The following is a 19,858-nucleotide window of genomic DNA, read 5'->3' as shown; positions in this document are numbered from 1 at the left end:
TCTCTCTCCCTCATCCAGTCCTGGAGAAAGCCTCTCTGCTTATTAGTGAATAAATGCCCCTTTCTGTTTTGTGTCTACTTAGCCACCAATTATTAAGATAAGTAAGAGTGCTCCCATGCTGAGCTCTTTAGTAGGATCCATGGAAGAAGCTGATATTTTGCTTTGGTACAAGATGTTCAAGCTCCCCTCTGTCCTAGAAGTCCTCAACACAGTTGGTCTAGTCGTGCCTGGGGTCTGCAACTGTTTCATCATTATAGCAAGTTCTGAGCAGTGCTGTGGCCTTTTGGTTAGAGGAGTGAATATCTTCTTGTGAATCCAACTAGCCCCCATCTTCCACACCCTTCCTTTCTCCTCTGGCAGACCCTGCCCCTTTCCATAAATATGGACATCAAAAAAGGTCACAGGGAGCAATGAATTTAAGTAATTTTTTTGTGATGACTTTTTTGTTTCTTGAGATATTACCAATTCCATGTCCTGTGTGAGATAGCAGTAGGCCTCCTTGGCTAGAAGCAAGACCTGTTCTCAATGGAGAGAGAATTCTAGTAGTCTTGATATGTTAGGAAGCAAAGTCAATCCCAAACATAAGTAAATTGGGAATTCCCTTATCCTCTTCCAAAACTAACAGCCTGATACACAGAAAACTGTACAGGCAGTTGGCTGGCTCTATGTTGCCTCCGATCTCTCTTTTCTAAGAAGCTTTATGCCATAATTATTTAAGACTTTAAAGAGATAACCAAGGAAATGTTGGCCTGGATCACAGCAACCCTAGGAGAAACAAATTTGTTATTAACAAATAACAGCCAAAGCAGAGAGTGACAGTCGATTCACCACTGGAGTAGTAAGAAAACTGTCTCTGTAAACTGTATCTTATGTCTCATTAACTCAAGTAAAAACTTCCAGAGCTGCTACTGTCTTGTGCAAGGGAATGTCTAAGTATTATAATACATTGCATAGCTATGCCTTCTTCCCTGCGAGGATCTCAAAGTATAAGCATTTAATTATAATTGTGGTAGGTAAGATCAGGAAACAGGCACAGAGAATGAAAGTGACTTGCCCATAACTGCTTGGTGACTCGGGTACATAGGTGGGAACAGAAGCCAAGATGCCTCATTCGGTGCTCTAACCATTAGATTTTACTACCTATATAAATTCAACATTTGACATCTGTTATAAATGAACTTAATATCAAAGACTGTAGAAATCTTATTAGTCCTCATGAGAGGCTTCTTTTGGCCTCTGCAGGAGGAAGGCTTTACCACAGTGCCACCAAAAATGCCTAGCTTGAGTCAAATGCTGTAATCACATAGGCTTTAGCTTAGCCAACTTAGTACATATATTCTGCCTTGTCTGCCCTAGACTTTTACAACATGTTAGTTAGAATAAGTAAGCCAATATTCTAACATACCTTTAAATCCTAGGATAAACAAAACTCTTGATAGGTGATTATATTTTCCTATTCCATGAAAATTTCCTTTAATGTAAAACACATCCTTACACAAACAAGGTCACATTTTTCAAGAGGAGACCCATACTTTTTGGTGCCTGAGTTTTTGTGTTTCCAATTTGACACATTTTGGACCTGATTTTCAAAAGCACTAAGCACCTAAAACTCCTAACTGCAGTCAATGGAAACTCTGAAAATCAGTCCCAACGTGTCTCATGTTGGATATCAAAAATGTGAGCATCCAAAACAATATGCTACTTTTGAAAATATAGCTACAAATAAGTAGGTTTGGAAATGGAGATTTAATGCCAATAGGTATAGTAACATACATGGTATACAATATCATGTGCTTAGCTGAAATCCCTATGCTACGCTGGAACCATGGGGTAAATTAAGGATAGAGTTTTAATCAGCTCAGAATTTTTTGATATTGTGAATTTGAGTTCTAGTCATGGAAATTTCTTTCCATCATTCAGAAGACTGGTTTAACCTCTTTACTAATAAAACAAAATATTCAATACCCAGTTTTCAACAGGTCTCCAAAAATGGGTCTATAATGATTGCAAGTGCTTTGTTCTGTCTGGGGTTTTCCCCTTGCAAATTTTGTTGGCACACAGTCCTTAATATATAAGTAATAAAGCTTTTCTTCTGATTGTCAAAGTGGCATCCTTACAAGATGGAGACCATTTGCAGTGCCTGATGTTAAATCCCTGTGCTGTTGGTAAGTCAGTATCTAGCAAGATAATGACTACAGTCAGAAGGGTTGTAACTACAAAATTTTATCTGGAAACATTTTATTTTAAAATACAATTAGCAGATGAGACTGAGGGGAAAAGAGGATTCTCAGCATCTGAACTTAAAGCACAGATTTCATAACAAAATGGGATTTTAAGCCCTACCCTTGTACTAAACAGCCAGTGGTGCATGTCTTTTTTTTTGCCCACCTCATCTAATCTTTCTGGGAATTTCTAGTGCACCCATCACAGTGGAATCTTAGCACTAAGTAGTGCAGCAAAGGCTGCTGAATTATTTAATTTGAGATATTTGTAACATTGTTCTGACATAGTATAGAGGCAATGCCAGAACTCTGCTAGCCACTAGTCATGAAAAATTCTGAGATCACTCTTGATCCCAGTTTGGCTACAATAATGTCCCCAAAGACGGAAATTAATAATACCTTGGGTGGCTCCTGAAAGTGATCAGCACATCCCTTAAAACCTGTAAAACTCAGTAATCCCAAAACTCAAAATTGTTGTTGGAGATAGTAGGGGAGAAGGGAGCGAATTGTTTTGAACCCATAATTTTAAGAAGAGGACCTTGAGAATTCCCAAAAGGTCCCCAAAACACTACAGATCCCTCACTAAAAAGCTTTCTAGAGGAATGCATTTCAACCTGGGTGCTACACTGATACTATATAAAATTGCTATAGGATATGTTACACAACCAAGCAATCAAATGAGGATAGGAGAGCTAAAGCCTGTACAGTATTTTATTTTTAAATTACACTTTGCTCATAAATGCCTTCAGAAGCAAATCCATCCTATTACAAATGAGAAAATTGTTTCATTGTGGAGCTGCCAACTCCTCACTACCATAAAGTATTTTTGGATCTTTCCCTCAGACTCATGTACTGTGCTAATTAACATTATTCTAACTGGAGGATCCCAGAGCGATGCTTCCGCATTTTTCTTTCCAGTTTTTGTTGGTGCTCTCATGTTCTTTTCTTAAATAATTAATAATCATTACTGCCTACTGTGCAGTGTGTATGTGCTGGTAATAATCTCAGAACCCATCATGTTTGCGCCATTTCTGTTCCTGTCTGCAGCTTGGGTTTGCTCTTTGGAAGGGCTTTCATGTTAAGACCTTCATTAACTGGCAGTGGGGTACAGATTTCAGTGTCATTAAGCTTTGATGTCATCAAATAAACTATCAAAAGACAGGCCACTCATTTAATTTCTCTGACTATTTTTATGTAATTGAGATAAAATATAAAATAGAATAAAGATATATTTACTAAGTAACACTTAACACTTATAACCCTTTTCATCTAAATAATTTTATAAATGCTTAGACCCAGATCCTTAAAGGCATTTAGGCACCAAACTCCCAATGATTTAAATGGGAATTGGGCACCTAAATACCTTTGAGGATATGAGCCTTAACTCAGTGTTCCCCCAACTCCTATGTGTGGAAGGTAAGTAAGCAACTTAACCACAAAAGAAATCCGTGTCAGAGCGAGTCTGAGTATCAGAATTGACATTTTTGTCTTCCAGTTTTGTGTTAACTTCTCTCATCAGTCAAAATCTCCATCCTACTTTTACTGAAAAAATATCAGTTAACAATTTTCATTAAACTATGCATCCCAGTGATTGACACTTTTTGTAGCACTAGTCATTCTGGCTGCATTAACAGTTGGACATGAACTCCTACAGTAGTCTGTTAGTAGTTTAAGCTTGTGCCATATTTATTTGGAAACATAATTTTCCCAAGGCATGAGATTTGACTTTTGACTTTATATCGTAGCTACTTCAGAATGGCTCAATGGCCATGTGACTTCTTCCTAAAATTATAGGAGTTGAAGGTTGTGGCATCTGTGCTCAGAAAAGCAATTTCTCATAATTTGCAAAAAAGACCTATTACTTGAATGTCACAATAATTTGGGCATTCTTAATATATCAGTTTCTTGGCAGGGTTAGAACATAGCTGGTTATGGTGTCTGTATTTTAGTCTTAGTGAAATGTATTTTAATACTGGGCTGAAGATACTGTAATAGCTAGGGCCCTACCAAATTCACGGCCATGAAAAACACATCATGGACCATGAATTCTGGTCTTCTGTGTGCTTTTACCCTATACTATACAGATTTGATGGGGGAGACCGGCATTTCTCAAATTGGGGATCCTGACCCAAAAGGGAGTTGCAGGGGGGTGGCAAGGTTATTTTAAGGGGGTCACAGTATTGCCACCCTTACTTCTGCACTGCCTTTAGAGCTGGGTGGCTGGAGAGCGGTGACTGTTGGCCAGGCGCCCAGCTCTGGAGGCAATGCCCCACCCATAGCAGCACAGAAGTAAGCATGACAATACCATACCATGCCACTCTTACTGTTGCGCTGCTGCCTTCAGAGCTGGGTGGCCGGAGAGTCGTGGCTGCTGACTGAGGGCCCAGCTCTTCAGGCAGCAGCACAGAAGTAAAGGTGGCCATACCATACCATGCCATCCTTACTTCTGTGCTGCTGCTGGCGGCAGAGCTGGGCTCCTGGCCATCAGCCACTGCTTTCCAGCTGTCCAGCTCTGAAGGCAATACCGCCACCAGCAGCAGCACTGCAGAAGTAAGGGTAGCAGTACCACAACACCCCCTCCAATAACCTCGTGACACCACTTTTCCCTTTCCCCCCACAACTCCTTTTTGGGTCAGGACTCCTATAATTATAACACGGTGAAATGTCAGATTTAAATAGCTGAAATAATGAAATTTACCATTTTAAAAATCCTATGACAGTGAAATTGACCAAAATGGACTGTGAATTTGGTAGGTCCCTAGCAATAGCACAACCACATGGGGCTGAGTAGGATGGCTAGAGGGAAGGTGAGGATGAGTCCACAACATCACCTGGCACTGCTTTATAATGTCAGAGTCTGATTTATAATATCTGTCCTAACAAGGTGGGTGTCTAACTTCATACCAGGACGTGGACTTAGAGCCAACTCTGCTAACAGTACTAACCTTTCAGCAAGAAGCTTAAATGATAGTATGAGTGGATTCCTGCTTGTACTAGCAACCTTGCAATGAGCCTGTGTTTCGCCCACTCCTGTTCTTCCTTCCCTAAACTCCAGTTCTTACCATCTTCTCCCCACTGCTTTTGCCTCCCTCCCATTTCTCAGACTGACTCCTCCCTTAGGTGTGTTGTCCACACCCCTTTCTCACTGGCTCCTCCTGCTGAATCATTGACCACACCCTTTCTTCTAGTTCTAACCCCCCACCCCCTTCCCAGCCAGCCATCCCCCTACATTTTAACTCCTCCCACTGGTTATTTGGCCACTTTCACCCCACTCCTTTACAATTCTGCCCGCTCTTCTTAGTTTTAATCCCATTCCTAGTCCTCTGGCTATTCCCTATTCTGGGCTCTCCCCTTCCCCTGGGTTTAAACTCATTTTGCCCCCCCCCCCCCCCCCCCTTTTTACCCCCCCCCCCCGTTTTTTGGCCCCCCCCCCCCCCCCCCTTTAACATTTTTTCCCCCCCCCCCCCCCGTTAATTGATCCCGCCCCTTGCCTTTAGCTCCACCCCAAATGTGGCCACACCCCTTTCCACCTCTCTGGCCCCTCCCTTCCCTATGGCTCTAACTCCTCCTCCTTTGCCACGATGGCCCCACCCCCAGGTTCTGCGGCCGCCCTTTGCCCCTCCCCCCTCGAGTTGTGCCTGAGGCGCCACCGCTGCCCTGGGCGCTGGGACGCGGCGGGTCCCTCCCCCGGAGCCGCCCAGGCGCCTCCCTCCCTGGGCCGCCGCGGTGAGTCACGACGGAGGAGGCGGCCGCTCTCGCTCGCCTTCGCTCTGCCGCGGCTCCGGATCAGGCCCCCGCTGCTGCTGTCGCCGCCGCCCGTCCCGCCGGGATCCAGCCGCCCGTTCGCCTGCCCCGGGCGGTCTGGCCCCGCACCCAGGTGAGCACCGCCTGCCTGCGGGCCCGGGACTCCGCACCCGCCCGCCCTTTGTTCCCGGGGCTCGGGCTGCTGGAACAAAGGGAGCTGGGCCGGGCCGGGAGCCGCTTGGTGCGAGGGAGCCTGGGGGCCAGCCCCCCACTGCCCCTGTCCCGGGCCCCTCTGCCAGACCCGTCACCCCCCGCCCGGGTCCCGCTCCGCCTGGCCTCCTCAGCTCCAGCCCCCCGCACTACCTTCTCCCCTTCCTGGGGCCTTCCCTCCACCCCAGGGTAGCCCCGGGCCCCCTCCTGGGGCTGCCCCGCTCCGCTCCTCACCCAGGGCGCCTCTCCGCTTCCCCGTTCGCTGCCTCCGTCCTCTAGGGCTCCCCCAGGCCCCGCCACCCCTTTCTCGGGGCTCCCTGCTAGGCTCCAGGCCCTCCCCAGGGGGCCCCGAATCCCCCCTGCGCTCTGCTCTCGGGGCACCCGGACCCGCCCTTCTCGAGGCTGGTCTCAGCGCCCCTCCCAGGATATTCCTCTGCAGAGTCCCCCGTCCGCTTGGTCCTCCCTTACCTGCACTGAATCCCTGCCCTCCTCCATCCTCCCCGATCCCCTCACCTCGCTACTCTGCCCCATGCAACCTTCCCCACCGAGGAGGCTGATTTCAGACTGACTCCTCACTGGTTCCGCCCTAGCCAGAGCTGCCTGGCGAGGTAGGCACAGTCGTAAACTGACTGATGAAGATGACACTTCGCTTTCGGTCAGGTCGTATAGCCGATAGCTACTGTCTCTGCAGCCTTTTACTCTCCCTTCTCTCTCCTTCTGCTGGTGGTGCAAAAAATCTTAACAACTGCTGCTGTGGAAGGTTGGGTAATAGCATGTGATTTCTGTCTGCCTTGAGTCCAAGTGGTTTTAGACATTCATGGCTTTTAAACCCCAACTAGTAATGGATACTTAGTCACCACAGTCTTTTAAAATAGATATGGTATTTTGCTTTACTTCCTGACTGCTATATAGTGTTTCTGTGCACTATTAAACAGCTGTCATGTCCTACCCCAGAAGTGACTGCATTTCTGTGGCAGGTGAGGTAGTTCCCACATGAAGCTGATTAATGTGCTTTAAAATCTTCAGAATGACAGGTGGGGAATAAAATTATAATAAACAGAGCACTTAAGCTTACAGCAGTGTATTCCATGCAATCTGTTCATGTGTATAGTATGTCTTATAAAGTTACACCCAGCGTCATAGCTGTCTGTCTGGTAGAGACAAATACGGGTAATTTAGATTGAATGGCATACAGGTAGAAGAAATTTGAAGAGCTTCATTGTGAGGCTCCAGGAAGTATTTAATAGAGATTGAGTTGGAATTTAGTTGCAGATAATGTCTGTATAACCTTGAATGTTAATAGATGTGCTCTTGATCATTTCTGTTAAAGTAACATATCATTGCAGGGTGCACAATGTTATGGTAGCCTTAGGCCTGAGCCAAAGGTGCAGTTGCAGTAGGGTTCTGTGCTTCCAGGGGTCTGTTCCTGTAGCACATGCATGCAACTGGACTCCCAGCACCATCTATTCTGCTTCCACTCTTCTGACTTTGGTAGGCTTCAGTAGAGACTTCATTCCCCAGCTTCCTGTTCCCCAGTTGAATATTGAGGATAAAGGTGGACATCTGTTGGCTCATAATACATTTTTTTCTTCACTTTGATGGTAGACAGCTGCTTGTGACAGGGACAATGAATGATACTCGGTAGAGCAAATCATTGTCAGAGGCCAGGGAGAGAGGTATATCAGTAGCTGAAATACTGTTTCTGCTCTGGGAAATGGATAAGAAATTAGTTTGGGCTCTGCTTGCCATCTAAATGTACTTTATAAACACATTTCTGGTACACTATTTTTCTGGTACACTGAGGAAAAGTAAAAGCCACGTCATTTTGTGGACTGTATAGATACTCTGTTGTGGGACAGAAGAATAGAATAGTTTGCTCTTTTGTGGAGGGTCTTTTTGAGGATTTCTGAGCTCTTGACAAACTAATTAAATAAGCTTTATAATGCTCATATGAGGCGAGGTAAGACATCCCTTTCTTACAAATGGGGTAAGTGTGCAAAAACTGAGACACAAAGAAGTTAGGTGATTTGCTTAGTCTTTTGAGCTAATCAGGCTACATCATAGTTTTCAAAAATCTGCAGGATTACTGGCTTTGAATCAAGTACTGTAGAAAGTTAGACAGCTACTATCCTGTTATATCTAAACAGCTGTCTTTTCTGATAAATATTGAGGGGGGCACAGTTTAGTGTATATAAAGTAAAAATTACCTTTAGGTAGCCCACTAAACTATGTTGTGCATTAATTTCTCTAGCTTTGGTATTTTATTGCCAGTGTCTGACATGAAGTGTGTTTTGATGGATAGCCAGTAAATTGTCATGGATTGGACGTGCATCACTGTAATTTAGTGTAAATCCACTTACTTTGAAAATAGAAATATTGAAGGGTGTTTATGTATAAAACTTTTTCATACTATATCTTTACATAAACAGACTTATCAACCACAAAGCTAGTGCCCTATTCTCATCCTTCCTTTTGCCTCTGCCAAATTGGCATAGATGGAACACAGTAATGGATGTGCTGTAGAAACCCTGTAGTGGCTTCATGATGCTATAAACTTGAAAAAGTGTTTGCTCTTTGATATTATTTGCAGCATTTTTGTAAATATTAGTAGATTCCAGAGTATAACTTTAGCATTTGTATGTGTGGATTTGTGCACTCTTTCAGTTGATGTAAGCACATGTTAATTGGATAAATCTAAGCAGCGGCTTCTAGAATTAAAAAATAAATCATAAAGTGGCAATGAGAGAGAGGAAGTCTTAAGTGAGTTAACTGAATATATATAAGCTGGCCATTTGAAGTGCTTGGGTCCTCATAAAAACTATTGTGAAATAAACTACTTAAAAATGTAGCGTCATTAAAATACAGATTTCAGCTAAATCCTGAAAACACCTCAAAGTGGGCAGAGATTGAGATTTCCAGTGGAAACCCATTCAATATTCTGGGGATGGCACCCACAATATTTACATGAATCATGTTTGTCATCTTCCTGGACACGTAATTATTTATTTATTTATTATTGCAATAGCACCTAGGTCCCCTAGTCATGGACCAGGAATCCATTGTGCTAGGTGCTGTACAAACACAGAATAAAAAATACAGTCCCTACTGCCAAAAAGGAGAATGGAGCAATTCTGCCTGATAGTGATGCATGTGCTTTAGGACCTCATTCAGAAGGGAGAGGAGTATTTTTTTAAATATAAGTTTCTGCCAATGTTGAATGTTCATTACAAGAAATAATTGGTTAATGACTGTACAGTACTTTAAAGATATGAAGTGATATTTTTAGTATTAAGTAGTAGTATTAGGGGAATGTGAAAGGCACGTTCTGAATGAAACCCATATATGATATCTATACATCTGTGGTTTACAAATTTAATTGCCTTGTGTGACTTTTTTTTTCTCCCCCTTTTTGTTCCTAGTATATGTCATTCTGCACTTCTTGTTTTGCAAGGAACAGAGACAGGACTACAAGAAATTTTATTTATTTCCCCTGCCTCCCCCAACAACAAAAACCCTCTCAAATTTCAAATGCTTCTAGTATTAAATGTAAGTTCAAAACAGTATCATAGATGTATATCATATTATGTGGCAAATATAATGTCCATCAGGGATTTGCATACACATGGTTATTCTTATAAAATATTAAAGAATGGTAGGTGCAAAGGAAACAACTTGTGTAAAATAAATTGGTCATGGCTATTTGCTATGAAATGCTGTTGAGTTGCTAACATCTCTAAAGTTTCATTATCATCTGGAATTAGAACCTTTCTGTAAAATGTAAATCTATTCAATTTTTAAAAAAAAATTTCATTTATACATCCAATATTTAAATAGAAAGTAGCCATCTTCATAGACTGACCTAGTTTGCGATGCCAGAAATACAGCTCAGCATTGAATGCATATGGGAGGCAAGAGACTTTCAAAGCCCACTGTTGAATTTATTTAGAAAAAATTCATTACAGCTTTCTTCTTAACAACTTTGATATCTCCTGAACATTTTCCATTTATTCAGATGCTGCCTTGCATTTCCTCTGTTGCAAACAGTTATCAGATTGGATTTCTAGCTGAGAGGTATCAGTTAAATAGCAGCTGTCACTGACACACCAGCACCAGTCATGGAGTTGAGATGCTGAAACAGTGACTGGTCCTTGTAGTAACTATTTTGAAAAACATTTTAAAAATAGTAGAATCCTTATGGTTATGCTGAATATTTATATAATGGGGAGTCAATAGAACAGGGAGATGTGCAGGAAATTGATTAGACAGTGAAAGTGTTGAGTAATTGAGATATTTCTGTATTTGCAAATGTAATACTTCAAAATTAAAAACATGACCGATTAGTTTTAGTATTTAAAGTACTGTCCACTATGGCATGCTCCTCTGGAATGCTATCTGTGGCTGAATAGGCCTACTATAAGCCACAAAGTCTGAAACACATAATAAATAGAGGCTTACAAGAGATAAAAACAATATTTACATTTAGTAGTTTCTACTGAACACTCTAAAAGAAATAGTTCTTCCTGTCTCTTCACCCCACAAGATAATTAGATTAATCAAGATCCTTCCTTTGTCCCCAAGTATCATGCAGAGTGCTTCTTACAAAGAAATGCATATATAAATATTTAGGTGTGCTGTTTAAGATATTATCTAATATTCTTACACCCTAACTTACATATTGCATGAGAACTATACATCCTTCATATTTAAGGAACCAGTTTTTGAAACCCATTGTAAATGGCCTCTTCTGTGTCTCTCACAAAACTTTGAGACTATGCTCTATTTTCTGTCTTTTCGGTTTTAAGAATTTTGATTTGCTGAGACATGAAGTGTGTGCATTAATTTCAGCCCTGATCCAAGAAAGCATGTTTAACTTAAATGGTACTATGCACATACTTAAAGCGAATTGAGCTACTCATGTGCCTAAGTTAACCACCTGCTTAAGGTTTATGTAGTATTTACAGGTTAAGAGAAAGCAAGGACCAGAAACAATTCTCCTTGGTAGTTTTATAGAGCGAGCACTTCTGAGGAGCCGGGATTAAGTCTGGGTTTGTGTTGGCCAAAGAAATATAAGATGGTGTTGCATATTGCATACTGCAGAGAATTAGAAATGAGGATTCCTTTGTTCTGTTCACTGCTCTGCATTTGACTTTGTATATGATGAGTTGGACAAATGCTGAAAATACTTCGAATATCAGTTTGAATTTTTAAGCTAGTTTAAGTGTTTGGCTTTTTTGTGCCTCTTTTACATTCACTTTCTGTGAATATTCTATAAATGAACTTCATAGACATGAATATTAGCAAAAAACTGAATTTAAAACTAATATGACTGGAAGCAGATTTTGTATTGAAAAACTAATCAATAGTATAAATCTTGAATTTCAGATTTTCACTTGACTATTTAAAATTCTCTTGGGTTGTCACATAAGTCACCAGTCAGAGAACAGAAATAATAAAACTTGACTTGCGTAAGTAACCAACATCACTAAATATTAAAAATTTGCATGGGCTCTTTGCAGATTTGCTGCCCAAGAGTTATTTATCAGAAATTCTACATTTTCTCAATTTGTTAGAGAATAATTAACAGAAAAATAGAAAAAAAATTGTCAATTTTTTAATTATCTGCTTAGCTCTGTTTGTCACCTTAGGCAAGTCAAGCTGAGTCACACAGAGCTTTCTTATCTTTCTATAAAATAATAAACTACCCTGTAAGAATGTTGTGAGATTTAGTGTTAATATGGCCGCTGCACTCATAAGGCCTGATTCAAAGTCCACTGAAATATTTGGGAGTCTTTTCATTAACTTTATGAGCCTGATTCAGAGCTCACTAGTGCTTTTCATTACACAAGTCCCACCATGTACTCTATGGTAAACATGACCTACATTTTTTTAGTAAGCTTTCTCCAGTGCTGCAAACTGAAAATACTGCAGCAGCAAAACAATAAGTGGAGGTCTTTAATTAAAATATGAAAGAATAATACCACCAGCACAATATTCTCTGGTATTTAATATATACATTTAATTTTAGGTGGTCCCTCAATTATCAATGAGACAAATTTTGTTTTGAATGCTGATAAGTTTAATTCCAAATTGTGGGGGAGTGGGAGGTGGGGTTGTATAGTTAGGGGATAAGAGACTGTGGGATAAACACAATAGTTGGATGCTTCTGCTAAAATGTCTAGAAGTGATACAGATACTAAAAATATATTTATTGTCTTATAAGTTTTGACACCCAGATTGAGATGAGTTGGGAGTGTTCATATCTCTGAGCTGCTTTTTTTGGCTGTCAGCAGATTCTGGAAACTACTCATCAGTCTATGCAGGATTCGCATTTGGAAGATTTTCCTTCAGTCCTGGAAGCTAGAGATTTTTTTTTTTTAAATGAAAACTTAACCAGTGATGCAAAACTTACAGTAATGTATTGATTCAGCATTAAATTTCACAGCAACTGAAATGCATGGGGCCCTGATTACACAGTAGTTTACTCTGAACTGTGGAAGATTTCTCTTGTATAATAGGTCTTGTGATTACTGTTTTATACTGTTTTGTTTTTGGTTGTTATATCTAACCATCATTCTACCTAAAATATTGAACCTGTAATGGTGAAAAAACTTAGCTTTTGACCCTAACTACATCATTTCTGAGGGACAGATTATAAAATTGATAATGTTCTTAATGGTTATAACTAATATAGTAACCTTCATCTAGTTTTTCCCTTCAGCTGGGAATTTCACTTCTAGAGATGGTCTGTAATTATGCTAAATTGTTTGGGATATGCAAAAAGCCTGCTAGAATCTCATTGGATTTTCCCCCTTATGTGATATGGTTACACTGTAACAGTTGATCAGTAAAACCTCTTAAACAATAACTAATTTGAGAGCTCAAAACAAATCTCATTAAACACTTGCAAAAATATCTGCCTTGTATCAAGTGTGTTGGTTAATGGTCCCAGGGTTTCTGAAACACTTATTATAATTACTGATGTATAATAGCATTTTGGTTAAGCTGCTTACGTTGGTTGATCGGGTATGTACTCTTGGGTCTGTATCCCTCTTCTTTGCTGTGGGTTAGGGGTGCAATCTATCTGGTAAATGCTCTGCTTCAAATGCCTCTATATATCACAGAGGCCCCATCAGTCTTCTTGAAAAGTGTTTAGTGTTTATTCCTGACTAAATTAACCTTTCGGGACAGTTGAGCATGGAGTCCCATATGCAGCACAGTCTAGTTATTTTCTTTACTGATGTGAGTATATTCTCAGCCTCTTAACGGACTGTCTTTCTCACAGTCTCCAATATTGGCTCCAATGCAATAAATTCAGTATTGATTGGGGCACTGTTTAATCCACTGACTGAAAGTTTGTAGGGGTTATTTCTTTACAACCCATATGTTAATAGGTTTCTGCTAAGGGGAAAATTCTGTTGTCAAGCTAATGAGTTCATTGAGATTATTTCACAGTTTAGTGCTAATATAACTAACTTTTCACATATAAGACTGTGTCTAGGAAGGAAGGAAATTACATCCCTGCTTCCTGAGAAACAGGGAGCCCCTTGAGGGCAAGATTTCCTTCCCTGCAATCCCACCTTCTATCAAAAAACCTTATATAGCATAAAATTACAACAAATGAAAAACTACAGATGGTAAAACATCTGCATCAAAACCAATATGTAATTAAGAGTTTGTGTTTTGAATTTGTGGATGGTAGAAGTCCTACTTGTGAAAAGGATGACAAGGAATCAAATCTCTTTCTTCTCCACCTCTTCTCTCCCCCCTTTCCCCCCCAATAAATCCCTTTGAAAACTGGGCTAGTTCATTTAATGATCTAATAAACAAAATGGAAACTTTGAGGCTGTTTCTGCTGCTTTTTTAACAGAAGCTTCAAAGAGAGTAAGAAGGCAGGAAAATTGCTTGCATAAACTAACTATGGCATTAACACAGACCAATTTATAACATGCAGGAAAAATATTTCATATGGAGTACATTCTTGGTAAGATCCTTGGAGCAGGGAACTGTTTTGCATAGAGCAAAGTATGATGTTAGTGCTATCCAAATAACCAGGGGGTATAAATGGTGTATGGCTGCAACTGGCTACAACACATTCACCTGCAATATAATTGTGGTAGGTAAATCATTAAATTGTTATAGATTTTGAAATCTAAATAAAAAATTCATTATTGTGAATAATGTCTGTTTGGCTTGAAATCTAGATCTGAACATAGAAAATAATACTAGACTAGTTCTCCACTAGTGCAGTCTTGAGTGCTGATGTTTTCTTCCTAGTTCACCTTCTGGCCAGTAAAGAATAGCCTAATGGAGCTGGAAATCACCTACACTTAGGCCATTCATACATATCTATATCAAGTCCTGTAGTATACTTTGATACATATATGTGGTAGGCTTGTTTTGATTAAGCTCGTGAAAAAATTACATTTTACTTATTCAATAAGTGTGTAGAGTGGCCTAGCAGATTGTCAATTTGTCCATTGTGACAATGGGCCAGTTCTTTATCGCTAGGCCTACTACATGGAGTTAAAATGTTGACACCATGTGAATGATGGTTGCTGTTGCCTAGTGCTCTGGCTTCTGTGTAATAAATAGCAGCTTCATGCATATAGACTGGATTTTTCTGAAGAAAAGGTTCATAAGTCTTTAGACGTAAGAGCCTGGGTTTTTTTTGTTTTGTTTGTTTTTAGTGCTTTGAATCTAGCACTTACTAGCTCTTGTAAAGCCTCAAGTGAAAGATCCACTCCTTCGAAATGTGAGAGAATTCAGGGACAAAGATGACTAAGTCCATTATGAGTTATGTGACCACAGTTGTCGGTTTTGATCTCCATATGAATATTCATCCTTTAGCCCCTGAGTCAGTTTCTGAAATATGTTCCCTAAGATGACTGCCAACTGATTAGTACCCCAAAATACATGGGTGGATACATTACAGTTGCCTCAAGGGCATCAACAAGAACTTGAAGTAAGTGTCCTCTTTTGGGACTGAAAAATAAAGTTGTGAAAAAATTATTTCACGTTAAATTCAAATTTTTAAAGATGCGGATCTTTGAGATCCTGAAAAGGCAGCTCAAGGTTCTCTTTGTTGGAGTCCACAAGATGTGGAGTAACTTTGTGGTCTGCAGTTGGAAATCTTTTTTTCTCAAAGAGCAGTGGGAAATTATGGGGGTTGAGGTGGTTCACACAAGGAGATCTAGTTTCTTCATTTTGTCAACTTTTTTGAACTGTGAAACAATAAGAAAACTGAATTTCAAGAGTTTACAAGAGTAAGGTAACTATGGGCTTCAATATGTTAAGTCCAGTCCCTTGAGAAATTAAGAAAAAGAGGCACCGTAACTGGTTACAACTAAAGTTCTGGGATACGTCTCATTTTTTTTACGTTCTGTATAGTTTCTGCTAGGTATCTGTTTTCCTGTCCTACATATTTGTACTGTTCCATATAAAACCACGAATCATCTAATGTTCTTGCAAGAAGTTCTGTCATTTGGCAGAATGAAGGTTCTTTCCAACTTCTAACAAACAAGTACTAAACTATCATGATAAACGAGTCCTAGCAACATCTTATTTTTCCGTCTTTCATAGAATCATAGAAATGTAGGGCTGGAAGGGACTTTCAGAATACGTCATGCCTGGGTCCCTCCCCGTGCTGTGGCAGGGTCAAGTAAACCTAGACCATCCCTGACAGGTGTTTGTCTAACCCGTTTTTAAAAATCTCCAATGATGGGGATTCCTCCATCTCCCTTGGAAATCTGTTCCAGAGCTTAACTATCCTTATAGTTAATTTTTTTTCCTAATATCTAACCTAAATCTTCTGTGCTGCAGATTACGCCCCTTACTACTTGTCCTACATGGACATGGAGAGCAATTGATCACTGTCCTCTTTATAACAGCCCTTAACATATTTGAAGACTGAGCAGAGATCTGATAAGTCGTCTTTTCTCAAGATTAAACATGCCCAGTTTTTTTAACCTTTCCTCACAGGTCAGGTTTTCTAAATCTTTTATCATTTTTGTTGCTCTCCTCTGGACTCTCTCCAACTTGTCCATGTTTCCTAAAGTGTGGCTCCCAGAATTGGACACAGTACTCCAGCTGAGGCCTCACGAGTGCTGAGTAGAGCGGGACAATCAGCTCATGTCTTACATATGATACTCCTGTTAATATACTCCAGAATATTAGCTTTCGAGATACTAGTTTTATAGACTTCTTATTTCCAAATTAGTATGTCTTGGTTTGTTTCATTTTGAGTTAATATGATGATAATATCTGTTAACTTGGGCATTAGTTGAAAAATGTAAATCTACTTTAATGCCTGTACAAAATGCTTTTACTTAAAGGCATGTGTTCTGGGAGTGAATTAAAGTGCCTAATTCTTTCTATTTTCAGCATACCTTTAGAGATCCTACCAAGACTTGGCTAGTGTGTAGTAAAAAAGAATAAATAATTTGCTTTCTTACAGTACATAAATGTTTTTATAAACATATTGACAGGAAAGTGTATATAATCCTAAATACAGGTAAATGCATAATATTTTTGTAACCACTGTCACCCCTTCCATCCTATTGTTTGCTGCCACTTGTCATCTTTTCTAAAATTGTATTGCTTGTAAATTTTTCAAGGAGGGTACTGTATCTCTTTTTTTAATCCGTCTGTAAAGCCGCTAGTTTATTTTTGATAATGTAAAAAGAATTATAATATTAAGTGGAGTTATATAACAGGTATATCTTATTTACTCAATATAGCCTTAAATGCTTTGGTCACCGAGGGCAGGTCTATGCTACATTGGCACAGCTGCAGCATGTCCGATGAAGACGCTCTATGCTGATGGGAGAGCGCTCTCCCATCAGCGTAATTACTCCACGTCCACGAGAGGTGGAAGCTATGTCCGTGAGAGAATGCTCTCCTGCTGACATAGCACCAGTGTGGATGGCGCTTAAGTCACTTGGTGTCTTTTTCTAATGTAAGTTAGATTGAGTTAAGCGGTAGCATAGACGTGCCCTGAGACTGAATCTCATGTAACTTCCCATTCTTTTGTCTACTCTGATTCCTATACCTTTATCCTAGGAATTTATTTTTCCCTCTTTCTTAAGGGGTTGAGGATATTTACAAAGTAATCCACAGAAAGGACTCCCATAGAATGTTCTTTTGCTGCTTAATGTATAATTACTTTTACAGATGTAACTGTTTTTCAAATTTGCTACTGGTCATTAAGATGAGCAGCACTCCATTATTATATTTTTGGACAATTTCCTGTTTTGAAGGTTTGTAGCTGTGTTATAAATATGTGGTTGAGTGTATGACGACCTGCAGAAGACACTAGCTGTTGAAATGACCAATAGAATATTCCTTTATCAGCTGTTAAAGGTCATCTTCTATTTTATATTATTTCTTCAGAATTACATTGTTTTGGTGACTTTAGGATTCTATAGTCTCTCTTGCAACTTTTTCTGTTACGTTTTTGGTCATTTTTTAAGTGGTAAATGTGGTTTAGGTCTGGTGTACACTAAGACCTATGTCAGTATAACTGCAATTCTCAGGGATGTGAAAAATCAACACCCCTGAGTGACATAATTATTCCGACCGAACCCCCCGTGTGGACAGCACTATGTCAACAGGAAAGCTTCTCTGATAGACGTAGCTACCGCCAATCGGGGAGGTGGATTAACTGCCAACGGGAGAGCTCTCACTCGTCAGCATAGAGCATCTTCATTAAAGTGCTACAGCAGTGCAGCTCCATCGGTGCAGATGTACACTGATTTTAAGTGTAGATTTGTCCTTAAACATGTGAATATTTTGTTTTGAATGTATATGAAAATAAGCTTTTGCTAAAGGATTTTTTCTAGTTTTAACAAACATTTTAAATTAGGAACATGTTATCAAACAGATTTGAATATCATTTCAGATACATAATGTAACTTAAAGGCACAACAAGGCTGAGTACTTTTTCTGGAATTAAAAATTGCCTTTTAAAAAAAAAAAAAAGAATTAACTAAAAATATATGCTGTTTCATTTACCTTTATGAGGCATACCAGATACTCTACTTCATATGTTGCTAATGTGATAGTGCAAAAATCTAATTCAAAACATGTTTTTTATATGCCTAAATCTCAAGAGATAGTAAACAGTTGTGTAAGAATAATGGTTATGTAGCTAGAATAGCTTCTCAAAGTTCATGTTAGACCTGATGTTCAGAAGTACATACTCATCTGGGTTTTTCTTGCAACTTGCTTCATTAATATTTTCAAAGTGCTTTGAGATCTTCTCATGAAAGGAGCTATAGAAGTGTAACATATATAACCAAGAAAGGAACTTTTCCCAGTTTGGTTTTATAAATTCTCATGTTTGGGTGGCTGCAGTTGTGGGTTTGTTTGTTTTTCCGCCAGAGGGAGGACTGTAACTGCTTTTTCTGAATTCTGAATTGGACGAGACACTCAGGGACCTCTGAACCACATTTAGAGTTCTACATGAAGTGTAACTAAAATCTAACACCAGGAGTCCTCAGACTCCAAGACATACTTGAAGATAGCTCTGTGCCCAGTAAATGAGATGGAAAAAAGACATTCAGGAGTTCAGCGTTTACTGTTCACTTATAAATAGATAGCTGTTATGGGTTCTGGATTGTTGTATCCTTCTGGAAATGGGAATTAACGTAGCCTCCAGCTGCCTGTGGCTGAAGGTCAGATTGAATTAGAGGAAAATTTTGTAGCAGGATTTGTAGATTCTGATTCCTGATTTCAGAGCTCCAGCTGTTAACTGGAAAATCTCATTGTAAATCAACAAGGCTTTAAAGGTGCAGCGTCCCTCACACTTATGACTTGACCAGTGTGACAATGATGTCACCAAATGAAATGCTCCGTGGTGTAGTTGCTGAGGCCAATGGCTTAACCTTGTATAACATCACAGAGTTAAAGGGACTTCATGTTGGTTGTTAACTTATATTTGCATAGTTCATGTGAAACCTGCGAAAGCTAGGTTTGTTCAAGACACCTGGTCATTTGAACTTTTATTGTCCTCTCCCTTTAATGTAGGTCTCTAGATTGAAAGATGTCTTCCTATAGATCCAGCAAGGATCAAAGAGAAAAATATTTTTTGTAACTGAACCAGCTCCCATTGGGTTTTTATTTGTTGGAAACTGTTGGAAAAATGCAACCTTCTAAAGGACATTGTCAATCTACAACTTGAGAGATTCCCATATGACTGACATTAATACTTTAAATTATTAAAACGGAACTGATAAAACTTATTTTAGTCCATTATTTGTGTGGGCAGTTTACTCCTGGCCTTTTGGTCAGTCTGCACTATGCTAATAGTGAAATAGAACAGACTTTTATTCTTATGCACAAGTACAGTGTTGGTGTTTGGATATACAACATTGCAGAGGAATACTTCTCTGAAAAAAAAAAAAAAAAGAACCTTATACTTGGGGGGGAGGGATAGGTCAATGGTTTGAGCATTGGCCTGCTAAACCCAGGGTTGTGAGTTCAATCCTTGAGGGGCCATTTAGGGATCTGGGGAAAAAATAAAAAATAAAAAAAACAACTGTCAGGGACAGTACTTGGTCCTGCTAGTGAAGGCAGGGAACTGGACTCAATGACCTTTCAAGGTCCCTTCCAGCTCTGAGATAGATATATCTCCATATATTTATTTATTTTTATTTTTATTTCTATTAAGACTTGTATTAAAAACA

At 39.7% G+C, this 19,858-nt stretch overlaps 1 protein-coding gene across 2 annotated transcripts in view; it reads left to right on the top strand.

Moving 5' to 3' along the window:
• Positions 1 to 5,905: 5,905 nt before the first annotated feature.
• Positions 5,906 to 19,858, top strand: part of CTNNBIP1 (catenin beta interacting protein 1) — a 52,437-nt gene continuing 38,484 nt past the window's right edge. The window contains exon 1 of one of the 2 annotated variants that reach the window (XM_034753374.1): positions 5,906 to 6,099. The gene's annotated coding sequence lies outside the window, so the exon portion shown is untranslated. Of the gene's footprint in view, positions 6,100 to 9,699; positions 9,723 to 19,858 lie in introns of those variants that run through there. The other variant, XM_034753375.1, reaches the window with a different exon arrangement.

This window comes from Trachemys scripta, chromosome 19, assembly GCF_013100865.1.
Source record: "Trachemys scripta elegans isolate TJP31775 chromosome 19, CAS_Tse_1.0, whole genome shotgun sequence".
In the NCBI taxonomy this organism is placed as follows: Eukaryota; Metazoa; Chordata; order Testudines; family Emydidae; genus Trachemys; species Trachemys scripta.
Note: the sequence above shows the minus strand (reverse complement) of the source record. Positions and strands in the feature narration are given on the sequence as shown.